Source organism: Mustelus asterias, chromosome 1 (genome assembly GCF_964213995.1).
Source record: "Mustelus asterias chromosome 1, sMusAst1.hap1.1, whole genome shotgun sequence".
Taxonomy (NCBI): domain Eukaryota; kingdom Metazoa; phylum Chordata; class Chondrichthyes; order Carcharhiniformes; family Triakidae; genus Mustelus; species Mustelus asterias.
This window is the reverse complement of record NC_135801.1, coordinates 193,092,835-193,113,701: the sequence shown is the minus strand read 5'-3', so window position 1 is coordinate 193,113,701 and position 20,867 is coordinate 193,092,835. Positions and strand designations below refer to the sequence as shown.

At 44.0% G+C, this 20,867-nt stretch overlaps 1 protein-coding gene across 2 annotated transcripts in view; it reads right to left on the bottom strand.

Annotated features, from left to right (window-relative positions):
- Positions 1-20,867, bottom strand: part of exoc6b (exocyst complex component 6B) — a 631,370-nt gene that overhangs the window by 419,533 nt on the left and 190,970 nt on the right. The gene's annotated exons all lie outside the window — the stretch shown is intronic.

The following is a 20,867-nucleotide window of genomic DNA, read 5'->3' as shown; positions in this document are numbered from 1 at the left end:
AATTATCTGCAGCGCATTGTACTTCATAAATTATGGGGGGGTGGGAATCAAAATGAGGTGACTGGGAGAGAGGAGGTTAGCTTAAAAATAAAAGGGGCTTGCAGACAGTGTGAGAGGGAGGATAGGCAGGTGACGGAGAAGGGGAGAGCTCAGACCGAAGGGTTGAGATGTGTGTATTTTAACGCAAGGAGTGTAGTGAACAAAATGGATGAGCTTAGAGCGTGGATCACGACTTGGAAGTGTGATGTGGTGGCCATTACAGAGACTTGGTTATCTCAGGGACAGGACTGGATACTTCAAGTACCAGGTTTCAGATGTTTCAGGATGGACAGGGAAGGAGGAAAAAGAGGTGGGGGAGTGGCACTGTCGATCAGGGATAGTGTCACGGCTGTAGAAAAGATGGACGCCACAGAGGGATTGTCTACGGAATCTCTGTGGGTGGAGGTTCGCAACAGGAAGGAGTCAATAACTTTACTGGGTGTTTTCTATAGGCCGCCCAATAGTAGCAGGGACATGGAGAAACAGATTGGGAAGCAGATCCTGGAGAGATGTGATAATAACAGAGTGGTCGTGATGAGAGATTTTAATTTCCCAAAGGTAAGGGGTTTAGATGGGAAAGAGTTTGTTAGGTGTGTTCAGGAGGGCTTCCTGACACAGTATGTGGATAAGCCTGCAAGAGGAGAGGCTGTACTTGATTTGGTATTAGGGAATGAACCTGGGCAGGTGTCAGATCTCTCAGTGGGAGAGCATTTTGGGGACAGTGATCATAACTCTATCTCCTTTACATTAGCATTGGAGAGAGATAGGATCAGTCAAGCTAGGAAAGTGTTTATTCGGAGTAAGGGCAATTATGAGGCTATTAGGCAGGAAATTAGAGGCATAAATTGGAAGGAGGTTTTCTCAGGGAAATGTACAGAAGAAATGTGGCAAATCTTCAAGGAAAATTTGTCTGGAGCTCTACACAGCAACGTTCCAATGAGACATGGTGGGGTTGTGGGTAGTGTAGAGGGATATCAGTAGTTGCAACGAGACATAGATAAGATGCAAGAATGGGCGGAGAAGTGGCAGATGGACTTCAACCCAGATAAGTATGTGGTGGTTCATTTTGGCAGGTCGAATAGCATGAAAGAATATAATATTAAGGGTAAGACGCTTGACAGTGTGGAAGATCAGAAGGATCTTGGGGTCCGGGTTCATAGGACGCTCAAAGCAGAGTCGCAGGTAGAGGCTGTGGTTAAGAAGGCGTATGGAATACTGGCCTTCATCAATAGAGGAATTGAGTTTAGAAATGGGGAGATAATGCTGCAGCTGTATAGGACCCTGGTCAGACCCCACTTGGAGTACTGTGCCCAGTTCTGGTCGCCTCATTACAGAAAGGATGTGGAAGCCATAGAAAGGGTGCAGAGGAGATTTACAAGGATGTTGCCTGGATTAGGTGGCATGCCTTATGAGGATAGGTTGAGAGAGCTAGGTCTTTTCTCCTTGGAGAGGCGAAGGATGAGAGGTGACCTGATAGAGATGTATAAGATGTTGAGGGGTATTGATAGGGTGGATTCTAAGAGGCTTTTACCCAGGGCTGAAATGGCTGCCACAAGAGGTCACAGGTTTAGGGTGCTGGGGAGTAGGTACAGAGGAGATGTTAGGGGTAAGTTTTTCATTCAGAGGGTGGTGGGTGCGTGGAATCGGCTGCTGGTAGTGGTGGTAGAGGCGGATTCGATAGGGTCTTTTAAGAGACTTTTGGATAAGTTCACGGAAGTTAGTAAGATAGAGGGTTATCGGTAAGCCTAGTAGGTAGGGACATGTTCGGCGCAACTTGTGGGCCGAAGGGCCTGTTTGTGCTGTAGCTTTTCTATGTTCTATGTTCTATAAAAATTTGCACCGGACATTCTTTCAGCCGAAAGACGTTAGTAGCTAACGACCATTATCTGATGATACCGAAGAATAGCTCAATACGAGAGGCTTACTTGATGTATTGGTCTCCGTTATAATGTAAAGAGTACAGCAGATATAGCAATGCTTGAGCAACACTGACTGGTCTCCCCATTGGAGCATATCCTTTTCGTCTGCCTCTTACTTCAGCCGTAGGTACGACAGTGAGCAACAGAGGTGACTCTGCTAATTAAAGGATGATGACAAAAAGGAACCCCCACCCCACCCTCTCCACTTCACAGATCCAACCAAGAACCAGGTGCTTGGTTCATTATGGTAATCGCTTCAAATTCATGGGGGCCATCTGGCTTCCAAATCCAAATAAAAACTGTTGCAGATTTCTGAGCAGTTGTTTTTCATGGCTGGAGAGTCTAGAACTAGACACGCATCAGGTGGCAGCCATGTACAGATGAAACAAGGAGAAATCTACTCAAAGAGTTGTGAAACAAGAACAAAGAAAAGTACAGCACAGGGAACAGGCCCTTCGGCCCTCCAAGCCTGCGGCGATCATGTTGTCCTATCTAGACCAACCGCCTGTATCTCTCTGTTCCCCGTTTGTTCATGTGTCTATCCAGATAAGTCTTAAATGTGGCTAACGTAACTTCCTCAACCACCTCACTTGGCAGCGCATTCCAGGCCCCCACCACCCTCTGTGTAAAAAACTTCCCCCGCACATCTCCACTGAACCTTTCCCCCCTTATCTTGAACTTGTGCCCCCTTGTAATTGTCATTTCTGCCCTGGGAAAAAGCTTCCAACTGTTCACCCTATCTATACCCCTCAATTTTATAAACCACTATCAGGTCACCCCTCAGCCTCCGTCTTTCCAGGGAGAACAATCCCAGTTTATTCAATCTCTCCTCATAGCTAATACCCTCCACACCAGGCAGTAGGATACTCTACTCCAAAGAGTTCGGATATTCAGTCATTGAGTATTGTCTAGTCCGAGATCGACTTATTCTTCAGCACTAAAGGAATCCAGGGATAAACAGAGGGAAAGTGGAGTTGAGATTTCGGAGATAAGCCATGGGATCTTACTGAGTGCTGTATTGGATTCAAGGGGCCGACCTGACTAGATTTCTTATGTTTCCATGCACTAAAGGGGACATAAAACACTCTCGTTGAATTGGGTGGACTGTTTCTGTGCTGTAATCCATGTCAGAATTATCAGTCACACAAAGGCACGCAATGTTTTGGTTTGGTTACATCATAAAGCACATTCACACGGAGATGTCAATGTACTGGGACAGTCTCGTCTAAATGCAAAAACAAACACAGAACTCTCAAAAAGGGCAAAGGGCGATAGACACAGGAAAGAACCATGAGATCTAAAATTCCCAAACCTTGATCGATGAAGCTGCTTTCGGTGGTGTTAATTGTGGGGTATTTGTGGGTGGCACGGTAGCACAGTGGTTAGCACTGCTGCTTCACAGCTCCAGGGACCTGGGTTCGATTCCCGGCTTGGGTCACTGTCTGTGTGGAGTTTGCACATTCTCCTCGTGTCTGCGTGGGTTTCCTCCGGGTGCTCCGGTTTCCTCCCACAGTCCAAAAATGTGCGAGTTAGGTTGATTGGCTATGCTAAAAATTGCCCTTAGTGTCCTGAGTTGCGTAGGTTAGAGGGATTAGTGGGTAAATGTGTAGGGATATGGGGGTAGGGCCTGGGTGGGATTGTGGTCGGTGCAGACTCGATGGGCCGAATGGCCTCTTTCTGTACTGCAGGGTTTCTATGATTTAGCTTCTATGATTTACCTTGAAAAATAACTGGTACCGAAAGTTTTTGGGCAAGAGTTCTCCATCAGTGACAGATTTATATGCAAGTTCACTGCCAGTGTGGAACTGGGTCCCTACTTTATATATGTTCCAAAACATTTGTGATGCAGGAACAGGCCATTTGGCCCAACCGATCCATGCCAGTTTATGCTCCACACAACCTCCTCTCTCTCACCCTATAGCTAATTTTAACAGGAGAAGCAGTAAGGTTGTTAACAGTTCAGCTCAGTTGTGTTAGGCTGAGTTGAAAAATTAACTGATCATTCAACAGTAACAATTGGATTGTACATTCCCCGTGCTTATATTTACATCAGTGTGTGCTTCTGCATGGATTTGGGTGGATATGTGGTTACATTTGTACTTCTGTCTGAATGCATACAGGATTGTAAATTGAAGACATGACGTGAAATGCCCAGTGAAGAGCCAACTAACACTCACCTTTAGGCTCACAAACAAAGAACTATCACTTGTGAAGGGTACGAAAGAGCCATGGTTGTCTGTTTGGCCCTACCTCAGCCAATGATCAGCATCTTCAAGGAAATGTTTATCTATTTAAAAAAATACGATTCCAAATTGCTCCTTTTTTTTAAAGTCTCCTTCATGAAGTTTAGCTGCAAATCATCCATACCTCATTTGTGGTTAGTTATCTGAGCAATCAGAGTAAATTGCAGCCTTATAACTTTTAAACACCTGAATCATACATGTAATTATACCTCATAACTGACAAGCAATAAGTGGTAAGTGAGTTGTTAGATAGGTCATCATCAGCAAAATGTCTGTTACTTCTACTGTTTGTACCTGAAACCATCAATTAAATAGTCTCTTTCTTAAAAAATAATGTGCCAGCTTTGCTCAGTCGTAGCACTCGCCTCCGGGTCAGAAGTTCGTCGGTTTAATTCCCCATTCCAGAGATTTGAACACATTATCAAGGATGACACGCCCAATGCAACACTGATGGAGTGCTTCACTGTCAGACAGGTCATATTCGGATGAGATATTGAATCAAAACTTTGACTCACGTGGACGTAAAAGATCCCCCTGCACTATTTTTTGAAGAACAAGCAAGGCTGTTTTTCCCAGAATCTTGGCCGATATTTAGCCTTCAACCAACATGATCTGATTATCATCACATTGCTGTTTGTGGCAGTGTGCTGAGTGCAAATTGGCTGCCATATTTTCTACATTACAACAAAGATGACATGGCAAAAGCACTTCACTGGTTGTCAAAGGTTTTGTGATATGCTGTAGTTCTGAAAGGAGCGATGGAATGCAAGTTCATTCTTCAAAAAATGAACTCCATGTTCTACAAGTCATTTTCTGAATTTCTTTACGATTCCCACTTATATTTCAGTAATTTTTAAAAATTTCCTCATGGGATGTGAGCGTCGTTGACTAGACCAGCATTTATTGCCCATTCTTAATTGTCCTCAGGAAAGGTGATGGTGAGCCACCTTCTTGAACAACGGCAGTCCACGTGGTGTAGGTACACCTCCCTGTTTGGGAGGGAGTTTCAGGATTTTGGGCGTGATCTTACCAGCCATTCACGCTACTCTCCCGCTGCAGCGAAGTCGGAGAATTTGGCGGCCAGCCAAATCTCCGTTCACTGTGGCAGGACGGGGAAAATCCCATCATTGTGAACAATGGTAAGATTCCAGCCTTTGACACAGCAACAGTGAAGGAACGGTGATATAGTTCCAAGTCAGGATGTCGTGCGACATGGAGGGGAACTTGCAGCTGGTAGTGTTCCCATGCCTCTGCATCCCTTGTCCTTCTGGGTGATAGAGGTCTCAGGTTTGGAAGGTGTGTTCAAAGGGACCTTGGTGAGTTGCTGCAGATGGTACACACTGCTACCACTGGTCTTCAGTGGTGGAGACAGTCAATGTTTAAGATGGTGGGTGAAGCGCCAGTCAAGCGAGATGCATTGTCCTGGATAGAATCAAGCTTCTTGAGTGGAGCTGCACTCATTCCATTACACTCCTGACTCAAGCCTTGTAGATGGTAGAGACTTTAGGAAGTCAAGAGAGGAGTTACTCTGTCTGACCTGCACTTGTAGCCACAGTATTTATATGGCTGGGGTTCAGTTTCTGATCAATGGTAACCCCCAGGTAGTTGATTTCAGTACCAGTGCGATGCTAGGTACGCAGACCATACATCGCAAAGACTGGCGAATCGTATCAAGCAGCAAGTCCCAGCCACTATTCGCAATGGGCAAGATACAAACAGCACCCAAGCAGCCCATGTACCCATCCAACATTAGATATGATCTAGTGATTCTACAACATTTGCTTAACATGTGCTAAAAATTACATCGACAGCCTATTTAAGATTGTCCGTTGGATTGGAGTGTGGTGCATGTGTGTTCTGGAAGCCTTGTATATTAATACACAGGGCTCTGTTCTTTGCAGACAGAAAAAAACATGCACACACATTCTGCCTGTTTTAGCTAAACAAAGTAAGTATTTTAAAAAATGTATTTACCAGTGATTAGCGATCGCCATTGGCTGATATATTCCTAGGGCCAATATCTTGACCAATCAGGGTCAAGCTGCCTGTTTTAAATTTTGAACAATTCTTGGCAGTTATCTGTCAATCGCCAGATAATGCCTCTACCAATCAGAGTCCACTTTTTTAAAGTTTATTTATTAGTGTCACAAATAGGCTTACATTAACACTGCAATGAAGTGACTGTGAAAATCCCCTAGCCGCCACACTCCGCCGCCTGTTCGGTTACACTGAGGGAGAATTTAGCGTGGCCAATGCACCCTAACCAGCACGTCTTTTGGACTTTGGAAGGAAACCGGAGCACCCGGAGGAAACCCATGCAGACACGGGAAGAATGTACAGACTCCGCACAGACAGTGACCCAAGCCGGGAATCGAACCCGGCTCTCTGGCGCTGTGAGGCAGCAGTGCTAACCTCTGTGCCACCGTGTCGCTGGTACTTGCCAATCAATCAGCATTCTCTTCTCATGAAGTATAAATTGTTGTTTTCCCCTTACACTAGTATTATTGCATATTATCCTGATGAGTACAAGACAAAAAGCTTTGACTCGTCTCTTTTCTCAGCAATACTCAAATTGAGAATCTGCATAAACAGGGCATTTTCAGTATGTTTTGCACTTCGCCGCATCTGTTCTGTCTGGCGAAAGCATTTTGAACCTCATAACGTTAGGATGACTTACTGTCTGACTTGTGGTGGGTGCAATTTAAGTTGATGATTAGAGGTATCACACAGAAACCAATGCTGTCTTGTGTGTTATTTTCTGAACTGTTCCGTTGCTGTCAGAACATGAAACATGTCTTGTGATAACTCCTGTATCTCAAATTGTGCATTACCTTATGCTGCATGATTAACAACTCCACTAGAAATCTTACTGCATTTCCCATGGCCACCATTACAATGATAAAGGAACGTAGGAAAGAGTAGCAGCAGGCCATTCAGCCCATCAAGCCTACACTACCATTCAAACCGATCATGGCTGATCATCTAGCTCTGCATTTTCCCCCCACAATCCCTCTATCCCTTGATGCCATTAGTATCAGAAATCTATCGGTTTCAGTCTCGGACATGCGAATGTTCAAGCTAATATGATTTTCTATAAGCTAATGAAGTATGTAAACTGCCAATGTAAACTTCTCAAACTGTAATAACAGTGTCCCACCATTGGTGGTGTCAATACCATAAGAAATAGGAACAGAGTAAGCCATTCAGCCCCTTTAGCCTGCTCCGCCATTCAATAGGATCATGGCTGATCCAACATTCCTGACATCCACTTTCCTGCCCTCCATAACCCTTGATTCCCTTACTGATAGTGTGTTATAAACATGTCTAACTTCACGATTCATACGCTGCTCGAAATGCAACTGGCAGTTTTGGGGAAAATAGATTTGTAAATGTAAGGTGATTGCAACTCTGGAATTTAGAAGTTGCCAGATCAGCTAAGGCATTCACACATCAAAGGTTCTTCCATGCACAGTTACAAAATCCGAGGTAGGAGGGCAAGAGCTATAAAACAGTAGGTGGGTCAGTTTAACTGGGGAACTGAAGACAGTAAGTCTGAGGTGAATTGCCTTGTGTTTGTTAGAGATGTGAAATGTTCATACAATTCCCCTGAGCAAAGAAAGGTTGAAAAGTAACTAGTAAACATGGGAAGTTCTTAAAGTATCCATGTATTTTTCATGTCAAAAGCTCTATCTGGGACATCCCCGATGTGCCTCATTGCGGTGGGGAAAGATCGTAGGGAGGCAGTCTTTTGTATTCGGGTTTATCTATGTGTTTTCTCATAGCCAAAGGGAGAGAAAGCTGCCAGCAGCGGATCCTGGAGGCAGCTGAGACAAGTGGCAAAAAGGCTGTCAGAAACAAGCATGTTTACTGATTTTGGAGTCACAAAGCAAGAAAAGAGTGAAGTTAGTGTTTGAGCAATTGTGAGGTGTTTAAAGAGAATTGGAAGGTCACCTGAGGTCTCATAATTCAAACAATAGCAGGAACATCCAGGGGAATCAAAGTGAATTCCTAAGGGCTGTGGCACACCTTGGTTTGATCTCAGCAGAAGCGAAGGAACTTTCAAGATCTTGAAACATACAGAGTTACTCAATAGATGAAATTTGAAATTGAATGGTAAGTAGTCTGTTGATATTTTCAGTTTTATGTGTTTACGAAGTATATGGTGGCAAATTAGTTATACTTGCTTTGTTTAACTCTTGCAAGGTAAAAGTTTTTGTTTAAAATTTGAAATCTCGTGGCTTTTAGTTAATAACTGGGAGTTCTGAAAGTTAATGGTCTCTCTCAAGATGGAACAGGTGCCTCAAATTTATATCTTCCAACTACTTAGTGTACATTGCAGAGAAATTCTATGTCCATATGAAATCAAAATACTATGGAGAATATGGATAGAATGTATAACTAACTGGATACTCAGCGAGGCCTTGGTGTCCTCATGCATCTGTCACTGAAAGTAAGCGCGCAGGTACAACAGGCAGTAAAGAAAGCAAATGGTATGTTGGCCTTCATAGCGAGAGGATTTGAGTATAGGGATAGGGATGTTTTGCTGCAGTTGTATAGGGCATTGGTGAGGCCACACCTGGAGTATTGTGTGCAATTTTGGTGTCCTTATCTGAGGACGGATGTCCTTGCTATAGAGGGAATACAGCGAATGTTTACCAAGCTAATTCCTGGGATGACACATCTGTCATATGAGGAGAGACTAAGTCGGTTAGAATCATATTCACTGGAGTTTAGAAGAGTGAGAGGGGATCTCATAGAAACTTATAAAATTCTAACAGGGTTAGGCAGGGTAGATTCAGAAAGAATATTCCCAATGGTGGGGGAGTTCAGAACTGGAGGTCATCGTTTGAGGAAACCCACGTAGACATGGGGAGAACATGCAAACTCCACAGAGAGTGACCCAAGGCCAAAATTGAACCCGGGTCCCCGCCGCTGCGAGGCAACAGTGCTAACCATTGTGCCACCATGTCACCCAAGTTGTTGGGGCTCGCATTCAAAACAAATGTTCAAAGCTCAGCAAAGTAAGGTTTCTATTCGGCAAATACATTAAGGGACGAGGAAACAAGAAAGGTAAATGGAGTTAAGATGCAGATTAGCCTTGAAATGGCAGAATAATGATGGAACAGGCTCAAAGGGTTGAATGGCCTCTTGACTTAATGGGCCCAATTATCGCTCACCATCTGACACCACCTCCCGTGAAGACTACATTTGGTCTTCACTCTGAGGTGAAATGCCACGGGACACTGACAGGCAATATTTTGAAAGCCCTGGATGTAGAGTTTTTCTTGTAAATGTCATAACACTTTCCACATCAAACTTTCACCAATCACACCTCCACTGTTATGGAACATAGTATCCTCCAACTCACAGTGAGCAGAAACACAATGGATCCGCTGTTTTATATCGCTTTTTTTTATATCAATGTATTTTCCAAAATTATGCTGAGCAACATCTGTTGTACATGCCCTTCGCCTTCTTATTTTAAACAAAAACTCAATTCTGCGAATTACGCGCAGCAGTGTTCAGTAGTGCTGCCTTTAGGGGATTGTCTAAAGGAAATAATTTAAAAACTTAAATTTAAAAAAGATTTGTCCGTGGGTGGGTATGTTCATAGGAGACTTTATATTTCATAAAATATTTGCGAGTCATAAAAACCTCCTCTGCACAGGCCTGTTGCTGGAAGTTGAGTCCAACTATTTACATGGGGTCCTGGCTTCCAAACTCAGCCTTGTCTTAATCAGCACCCTGGCCTCCTTAAATACTGGTGTATTGTTCTTAAATTAATTTGAGGATGCATATATTGCCGACCCTTAATTGCCCTGAAGAAGCCTTCTACTTGAACCGTTGCAGTCCATGTGGTGTTTCCACAGTGCTGTTTGGTCAAGAGCTCTAGGATTTTCATAGTATCTTAGAGTGCAGAAGAAGGCCATTCGGTCCACCGAGCCTGCACTAACAACAATCCCACCCAGGCCCTATCCCGTAACCCCACATATTTACCCTGCTAGTCCCCCTGACGGTAAGGGGCAGTTTTGTATGGCCAATCAACCCAACCTGCACATCTTTTGACCTAGCATATTCAAGTCATGATGATGTGTGATTCGAAGGGGAACCAGGAGGCTTCATTGCTCTTGGATTAAATTATGATGCTCTGGTTGAGTGTTGGCCACAACTTTACCAGTGTTACTGTCAGGCAGGATTGAGAGGAGTGTTAGGACACTCCAGGAACGCTGTGCTTTGCCTCAAATAGTGCCATGGAATCTTGGCGGTCCATCTGAACAGGAAAACGGTGTCTGGGTTCAACATCACATCCAAAAGACAATGCAAAACTGCATCGGCAATGCACTTAAATTGTCAACCTAGATTATGTGCTGATATCTGACTTATGAGCAGTGCTGATCACTAAATAAAGTTAACGCTAAAACAGGGTCAATTCTGAGGCTTATTTACCTTGTTGTGCAGTGGAAACAAAGACAATTGCGCTTCGTGGTAAAAGCAAAATACTGCGGGTGCTGGAATCTAGATGACTCTTCGTCACAAAGGATCATCTAGACTCAAAACATTGGCTCTAATCTCTCCCGATGTGGAGATGCTGGCGTTGGACTGGGGTGAACACAGTAAGAGTTTTAACAACACCAGGTTAAAGTCCAACAGGTTTATTTGGTAGCAAATACCGAAATACCGAAAGCTTATGGTATTTGCTACCAAATAAACCTGTTGGACTTTAACCTGGTGTTGTTAAAACTCTTACTCTAATCTCTCCCCGCAGATGCTGTCAGACCTGCTAAGATTTTCCAGCATTTTCTGTTTTTATTGCGCTCCATGGTAATCTTGACATAACCTGCATGTTGCCTATTTTTTGGTGAGATGGCAGGGTAAAGGACTGAAGCACTGCCATTCAGAATTTTCAACCATAAGACAGACACTGTCTACTGAGTCTTAAATTAACTCCAAGCTCTTTACTGATCTTATAATGACCAGGGTTCTGCAGATCAGACCTGACACACAGCATACCTGTACAGTCATTGGTTTCCAGCTTCCAAATGGAACAGATTCCAGAACCTCATGCACACAACAATTAGAACTGCAACCTTCCCCAGTGGCTCAGGCACTTGAAACTTCACTCACTCAGTCTGATTACATGGGAACATAGAAACTAGAAGCAGGAGTAGGCCATTCGACCCTTTTGAGCCTGCTCCGCCATTCATTTTGATCATGGCTGATCATCAAATTCAAAATCTTGCATTGAGCTCTGATGAAGGGCCATCTAGACTTTGGTTCTATTCTCTCCTCACAGACACTGTCAGACCTGCTGAGATTTTCCAGCATTTTCTGTCTTTGTTTCAGATTCCAGCATCTGCAGTATTTTGCTTTTATCCTGATCTTGCCTTCCCCCCCATATTCCTTGATCCCTTTAGCCCCAAGAGCGATATGTAACTTCTTCTTGAAATCAGACAATGTTTTGGCCTCAACTACTTTCTGTGGGAGTGAATTCCACACATTCACCACCCTCTGGGTGAAGAAATTTCTCCTCCCCTCAGTTCTAAAAGGTTTACCCCTTATCCTCAAACTAGGACCCCTAGTTCTGGACTCCTGCATCATCGGGAACATTCTTTCTGAATCTACCCAGTCTAACCCTGTTAATCCTGATCCTGTTTTAGTTCCTTTCCTCACCCTGAAAATAATTCCCCCCACGATTGCTTTTCTTTCTTGGATACACCTAGACACAGGGAATAGTTTCAATAAAAAACTTGGAATTCACAACCTCAGACTGCAATTGCAGATGCTGAAAAGGTTAAGCGATGAAATTCGAAATGTTCAGAAGGCTCAAAGAGCCTAACACAAGGTAAAGGACAACTAAAAAAATAATAAAAAGGCAGAAATTGGAGTACGAGACAAGATTAGCGAGAAACATAAAAACGCAAGTATTTAAGAAGAAAAGTAGAGTAGCTAACTTGAGCATTAGTCCCTTAGAGAATGAGACTGGGGAATTAAACAAGGAAATGGTAGAGACTTCGAACAAGTATTTTAAAGTGAAGTTTAAAGTTTATTTATTAGTCACAAGCATGCTTACATTAACACTGCAATGAAGCTACTGTGAAAATTCCCTAGTCGCCACATTCCAGCACCTGTTTGGGTACACCGAGGGAGAACTTAACATGGCCAATTCACCTAACCTGCATATTTTTCAGACTGTGGGAGGAAATCAGAGCACCTGGAGGAAACCCATGCAGACATGGGGAGAACGTGCAAACTCCACACAGACATTGACCCAAGACAGGAATTGAACCCAGGTCCCTGGCGCTGTGAGGCAGCAGTGCTGCCCATATCTGTATCTGTCATCACAGTTAAAGACCCAAAAAGCATCCTGAAAATAGTGGTAAGTCAAGTAACAAAGGGAGGGCGAAGCTTAAAATTATTATTACAGAAAAAGTACTAGGAAAATTCATGTGACTGACAAGTACCTGGACCTAACAGTCTTAAAGGAAGTGGCTGCAGAGATTGTGGATACATTGGTTCCAATTTTCCGAAATGCCTGGGATTATGGAAAAGTTCCAGCAGGTTGGAAATCCATAAATATGAGATATCTGTTCAAGATAGGAGGGGGCCAGAAGGTAGGAAACAATAGGCCAGTTAGCCTTACATCTGTCACTGGGAAAATTCTAGAATCCATTATTATGGAGCTAGTAGCAGAATCTTTAGAAAATCATAACAGAATCAGACAGGGCCAACATGGTTTTGTGGAAGATTTATTGTATTTGACAAATTTATTAGTTCTTTGAGGAGGGTACACGCAGGGTGGATAAAGGGGTACCAGCAGATGTAGTTTATTTGGATTTTCAAAGGGCATTTGATAAGGTGGCGTGTAAAGATTACTGCACAAGATAAGAGCTCAGAGTGTTGGGGTGATATATTAACATGGATAAGATATTGGCTAACTAACAAGAAGCAGAGTCAGAATAAATGGTTAATTTTCAGATCGGCAAACTGTAAGTGGTCAAGTGCCACAAGGATTACTGCTGGAGTCTTAACTATTTACAATCATGTTAAGAACATAAGAATTAGGAGCAGGAGTGGGTAATTCAGCCCCTCGAGCCTGCTCCACTATTCAATACAATCATGCCTGATCTAATCTCGGCCTCAACTTCACTTTCCTGCCCGTTCTCCATAACCGGTACGGTAGCACAGTGGTTAGCACTGCTGCTTCACAGCTCCAGGGTCCCGGGTTCGATTCCTGGCTCGGGTCACTGTCTGTGTGGAGTTTGCACACTCTCCTCGTGTCTGCGTGGGTTTCCTCCGGGTGCTCCGGTTTCCTCCCACAGTCCAAAGATGTGCGGGTTAGGTTGATTGGCCATGCTTAAATGCTTAGAGTCCTGAGATGCATGGGTTAGAGGGATTAGTGGGTAAAATATGTAGGGATATGGGGGTAGGGCTTGGGTGGGATTGTGGTCGGTGCAGACTCGATGGGCCGAATGGCCTCTTTCTGTACTGTAGGGCTTCTATGATTTCTATGAACCCTTCAACCCGTTGCTAATTAAAAATCTGTCTATCTCCTTCTTAAATTTACTCAATGTCCCGGTCTCACTCTGGGGTAGTGAATTCCACAGATTCACCACTTTTTGAGAAGTAGTTTCTCCTTATCTCTGTTTTAAATCTGACACCCAAATACCCTTTACCATCTTATAAACCTCAATTAGATCGCCTCTCGTTCTTCTAAACTCCAGAGAGTATCGGCCTAAACTGTTCAATCTCTCTTCATAAGACAAACCCCCATCTCTGGAATCAATCTAGTGAACCTCCTCTGAACTGCCTTTAATGCCACTACATACTTCCTCAAATAAGTGGAACAAAACTGTACATCGTATTCCAGGTGCGGTCTCATCAATGTTTTCTATAGTTGGAGCAACACTTCCTTACTTTTATACTCTAATCCTTTAACTATAAATGCCAAAAGTCCATTTGCTTTCATAGAATCCCTACATTGCAGAATGAAGCCATTCGGCCCATCGAGTCTGCACTGACCACAATCCCACCCAGGCCCTATTCCCATAACGCCATATATTTAACCTGCTAATCCCCCTGTCACTAGGGTCAATTTAGCCTGGCCAATCCACTTAACCCGCACATCTTTGGAATGTGGGAAGAAACCGGAACACCGGAGGAAACCCACGCAGACACGGGGAGAAAGTGCAAACTCCACACAGGCAGCCTTATTGGGATAGCATGGTGGCACAGTGGATAGCACTGCTGCCTCACATTGCTAGGGACCCAAGCTCAATTCCAGTCTTGGATGACTGTCGACGTGGACACATTCTCTCCGTGTCTGCGTGGGTTTCCTCCGGGTGCTCCGGTTTCCTCCCGCAGTCCAAAGCTTTGCCGGTTAGATGGATTGGCCATGATCGATACACGGGGTTACAGGTTTAGGGCAGCGGATTGGGCCTCGGTAGGTTGCTGTTTCAGAGAATCAGTGCAGACTCGAAAGGTTGAGTAAGTGGAAAGAAAATTGGCTGCTGGAGTAGAATGTGGAAAAGTTGGAGATTGTCCACTTTAAAAAGGAAGAATAGAAAACCAAAATATTATTTAAATGGAGAGACACAGCATGAATCGCAAAAGGTTAGCACGCAGGTACAGCAAGCATTAAGAAAGTCAGATGGATTGTTGGTTTTTATCGCAAGTGGGATAGATTATAAAAATCTTGCTGCAACCCTGATAAATGTGAGATGATTCATTTTGGTAGGACTAATTTAAATGTGGATTACAGGGTCAAAGGTAGGGTTCTGAAGACTGTGGAGGAACAGAGAGATCTTGGGGTCCATATCCACAGATCTCTAAAGGTTGCCACTCAAGTGGATAGAGCTGTGAAGAAGGCTTATAGTGTGTTAGCTTTTATTAACAGGGGGTTGGAGTTTAAGAGTCGTGGGGCTATGCTGCAACTGTACAGGACCTTGGTGAGGCCACATTTGGAATATTGTGTGCAGTTCTGGTCACCTCACAATAAGAAGGATGTGGAAGCGCTGGAAAGAGTGCAGAGGAGATTTACCAGGATGCTGCCTGGTTTGGAGGGTAGGTCTTATGAGGAAAGGTTGAGGGAGCTAGGGCTGTTCTCTCTGGAGCGGAGGAGGATGAGGGGAGACTTAATAGAGGTTTATAAAATGATGAAGGCGATAGATAGAGTGAACGTTCAAAGACTATTTCCTCGGGTGGACGGAGCTATTACAAGGGGGCATAACTATAGGGTTCATGGTGGGAGATATAGGAAGGATATCAGAGGTAGGTTCTTTACGCAGAGAGTGGTTGGGGTGTGGAATGGACTGCCTGCAGTGATAGTGGAGTCAGACACTTTAGGAACATTTAAGCGGTTATTGGATAGGCACATGGAGCACACCAGGGTGATAGGGAGTGGGATAGCTTGATCTTGGTTTCAGATAAAGCTCGGCACAACGTCGTGGGCCGAAGGGCCTGTTCTGTGCTGTACTGTTCTATGTTCTATGTAACTGTATAGGGCATTAGAGTTTTGGTCTCCTTATTTAAGATATATAATTGCACTGGAAACAGATCAAAGGTTCACTGGGCTGAAACCTGGGATGAAGGGGCTGTCTGAAAGGTTGAGCAGGTTGGGCCTGTACTCATTGAAGTTTAGAAGAATGAGGGAGTGATGATCTTACTGAAACATAAAAGACTGAGGGGGCTTGTTCGGGTAGATGCTGAGAGGATGTTTGCCCTTGTAGCAGAGGCTAGAACGGGGGGCACAGTTTCAAAGTAAGTGGTTTCCCATTTCATATGGAGACGAGGAGGAATTTCTCCTCTCAGAGGGTGGTTAATTTTTGGATAACTCTTCACCAGAGAAGTGGCAGCTGGGTCATTGGATATATTCATGGCTGAGTTTGACAGATTCGTGATCGCTGGGGCTCAGGGAGTCAAGGTTATTCGAGAGAGTGGGGTTGAGACACATTCATCACCCATGGTCTGACTGATTGGCAGAGGAGTCTTGATGAGCCGAATGGCCGACTCCTGCTCCTATTTCTTATAGTTTTAAAGACTTGGAGTTACATAACCTCTCGCCACATCTCTCAGATCCATCCCACACAATGGTTTACTTTGAAGTGCAATAACTGACATTGCACAATCTAATGTTTGCAGCTACTCTGTGTACAGAGAAATCTCACAGAAATTAGATGAATGGCCAGTTAAATCTGTTCTCGCTGGTGCTGACTGGCCATCTGCCAATTGCCTCCCAAGCTTGGCTCCACATTTTAAAAAGCAAGTAATTGGACTTGAAGTGCTTTGGTGTATCCTGGGGATGTACTATGGCACTATATAAATGCAAGCTGTTTCTGTTTTATGCCTGCATCCCTGTTGATCATCGAGTCAAATCTTTGTTCCTTTTTGAATACCGCCATGGGATCTGAAAAGCTCCTCAAACCACTAGCTTTGGCAAGTGGCCTCGGTTTAACAACTCATCGAAAGGATAGCACTTCTAACAATGCAGTACTCTTTCACAGAACCACGCTGGAGTGTCAGCTGAGATTATCTGCTCAAGCGTAGCTCCAACCAAGAACCCTCCATGTCAGAGGTTTAAGATTATTCCCAATGATCAGTATCAAAAGACCAGAGATTCAGGACAAGTAGTTGGAGCATAAAGAGGGAGGCATTGAGAAGCCTTTTCACATGAAGATTTACAATGACGTAGAATGCATTCCCATACGTGACTACTGACACCAAGTCTATCAAGAAAGGTTAAGCACGGTGACACAGTGGTTAGCACTGCTGCCTCACAGCGCCAGGGTTCGATTCTGGCCTGGGGTCACTGGCTGTGTGAAGTTTGCACATTCTCCCCGTGTATGCGTGAGTTTCCTCCGAATGCTCCGGTTTCCTCCCACAGTCCAAAAATGTGCATGTTAGGTGGATTGGCCATGTTAAATTGCCCCTTAGTGTTCTAAGATATGTAGGTTAGATGGGATTCGACATGGTAAATGTGTGGGATTACGGGAATAGGGGCAGGGTAGGATGCTCTGTCAGGGAGTCGGTGCAGATTTGATGGGCTGAATGGCCTCTTCTACACTGGAGGGATCCTATTCTATGATTCAGAAAAACAGAATCACAGAATGGTTACAGCACAGGAGGAGGCCATTTGGCCCATTGTGTCTCTGCTGGTTCTCCAGAGGAGCAATTCACTTCGTGCCACTCTTTTACCTTATCCTCATAGCACTGCATATTCTTCATTTTCAGATAACAATCCAATTCCCAGCTCCTAATGACTCGCTGCACTAAAAAGGCTTTATCTCACGTCATCACTGCTTCATTTGTCAATTATCTTCAATGTGTGCCCTCTTGTTCTCAATCCCTCCCCTAACGGGAACAGTTTTCCCAATCGACTCCGTCTGGACGCCTCATGATTTCCAATATCTCTCACCAAATCTCTTCTCAAGCTTCTGTTGTACAAGAAAACTGTCCCAACTTCTCAAATCTACAAGAAAACTACTCCAACTTCTCTCACGTATCGACAGAACTGATATTCATCATCCGTGGAATCATTCTCATTAACCTTTTCTGTACTCTCTCCAATGCCACCACTTCCTAAAGTGTGGCACCCAAAGTTGGATGCAAACCTGAGAGAAAACTTTTAGAGTTTTCAGCTCTGACGAAGGGTCATCCAGACTCGAAACGTTGGCTCTATTTTCTCTCCACAGATGCTGTCAGCCCTGCTGAGTTTCTCCAGCATTTTCGATTTTTGTTTCACATAACTTCCTTGCTTTTGCATTCTATGCCCCAATGCTTTATTACCCTTTAAGAAAAACATGAGGAGTATTAAATATTAATATTAAAGGCCATCACTGGCAGCCATGTCTTCAGATGACTAAGTTCTTTTCTCTTCCTTTAAGTCACTCAACTCCAACCAATTTAATGAGAACTAGATACAACATGAGCAGCAGCATTTAAGATGACATGACTATGCAAGGCCCAGGTCAAATTATACCAATGTAATATGTCTTACTCTGGCCACCAACCCTGTGAGGGTCTTCTAGAACTAAGTTTCCCAAAACTAGAGCAAAATGCAGGACAAACATCAAATGGATAATGAAAAACCGGCAAAGAAAGCTCTTCAAAGGTGACTGGGGTTGGAGAAGGTCTCATTCAAGATAAATATGGAAAGCATAAATCTTGGCTATTGCTTCCTAATCAAATAAACAGGGACATCAGGACAAGTTGCCACAGATTCAAACAGGTGAAAGACAAAATGAAGAATGATATCAGATGGTATGTATTCATGCAGTCTGATCAATGCCTGGGGGATAGAAGGATAGAACCGAGGAGAGATGGAGAGAACTGGAGCCTGGGGAAGGAGGTCATAGAGTCATACAGCACAGAAAAAGGCCCTTCGGCCAACAATAACTACCACTAGAGGAGTGCTAATCCTATTTTCCAGCACTTGTCCCATATCCTTGAATGCTATGATATTTCAAGTACTCATCCAAATGCTTTTTAAATTGAAACAAGTAAAATTCAAGTTTGTCAATCTGAAGCCCACACCACAATCAGTTAAAGAACAATTGTTTCAGGTGCAGGAAAGTACTTGTGAAGAACAAGAAGGGCCTGCCAAATCAGGAAGGAGAAAGAAAAGGGGGAAAAAGGACTGAGTGTTCACTTGAAAACCCATCACAGTGCATGTTCTGCATCGGTCAGGAAAAGATTGAAGCTCTCTGCTTTGATCACAAGTCAAACATCCCATTTCAAGACAAGCAGGATAGTACAGGGCAACCACCACAAACCTGTCGACTGCACTCACTTTTCAAGCCAGAACAAAGAGACAAGCTTCTGCAGTACAGAAGTCAGGGAGGCAACATGCGCAGGTGAGTGATTGTCCACCATTAAAACCTTTCAAAGTTAACGGGGAACCCACAGCAAGACCTGCATGTGTTTCAAGGTGCTCCATACTTTATGTGACAGCTTTGAAGTGAAGCACAGTGAAGGCCAAGAACAAAAATACATTGTTTGTTTGAAGTGGGCTAAACTGGCTCATTCAGAAGTTCATGTCCCAGAGGAATGCCTGATGTAACTGCTTTGCCGAGCAACAACAACCACCCCCTTCCCCGCCGCCATAATATTTAACACTTTCCCATCCAGTTAAGAAGAAAGTCTAACTGCAAAGTTACTCCTGCCCGTTCACCTTTATTCTGCACAGACACTGGGTGATTCAAGAACAAGAAGCTCACAGGACAGGTGCAGCTTAGCAGGGCAGACACATATCGGTAAGGAAGGAACTCTGAAATAAAACAGCAATAAAGAGAGAAAAATGTGGATTTATATAGCTCATTTCACAACTCAGGACATCCCAAACAACTTCACAGCTGCTGAACAACTTTTCAAATGTAGTCAGTCCCTTAGAGTAAGAAATGCAGCAGCCAATTTGCGCACACACCAAGTCCTCTAGCTCGCGATGCAATGGTGGCCAGACCATTTATTTTCATGGTGTTGGCGGCAATATTATTTTTGAGCAGGGTTCAGTCAAAATACCCTTGTTCTTCTTCAATGTAGTGCTATGGCATCTTTTATATTCACCTGAGAGCAGAGAGTGCCTCACTTGGATCTACCATCAGAACAACAGCATTTCTGACAGTGCAGCATTCCCTCAGTGATACACTGGATTCAGTGCCTTGACTTGAACCCACAGTATACTGAAGAGAGTGCTGCTCACTAAGCTATAGCTGAAACCCTAAGTCAGATAGGGAGGGGAAAAATAAATATTCCAGTAGCACCAGTGATTTGATTTGATTTATTGTCACAAGTATTGGGGTACAGTGAAAAGTATTGTTTCTTGCGCGCTATACAGACAAAGCATACCGTTCATAGAGAACATGGGGAGAAGGGAAAGAGAGAGTGCAGAATGTAGTGTTACAGTCACAGCTAGGGTGTAGAGAAAGATCAACTTAATATAAGGTAGGCCCATTCAGAAGTCTGACAGCAGCAGGGAAGAAGCTGTTCTTGAGTCAGTTGGTACGTGACCTCAGACTTTTGTATCTTTTTCCCGACGGAAGAAGGTGCAAGGGAGAATGTCTGGGGTACATGGGGTTCTTGATTATGCTGGTTGTTTTTCCGAGGCAGCGGGAAGTGTGGAAGGAGTCCATGAATGGGAGGCTGGTTTGTGTGATGGACTGGGCTATGATCCTTCGTAGTTTCTTGCGGTCTTGGTCAGAGTAGCATTTGAATGGAACGGCCTGATGAGTGAATTGATTGGCCGTGCTAAATTGACCCTCGCGTCAGGGTAAATTAGTAGGGTAAATATGTGGGGTTACGGGAATAGGGCCTGGATGGGATTGTGGTTGGTGCAGACTCGATGGAACTATATTAGTGATTACTCTGCTCTGTCCTCTGCTTTGTGCCTTTATCAGTTCCATGCAAAAGCTCTTCTCCTTATTCGGGGTCATTACAGACGTCTAATGGGAATGCTTCACAGGTGCCGGTTTGTGCTTTAAAGCGCCTGTCTTCAGTATTTGGTTCACACTTTCCTGGTCTATCTCCCATCTTGCACCCTCTTAAATTTCAGACCATCCAAGGCAGTGTCACCCATACCCTGACTCACACCAAGTCCTGTTCACCCATTTCCACTATGGCTCCAGATCCAGCAATACTTTGATTGCGAAATTCTCATCCCAGTTTCCAACCCTCC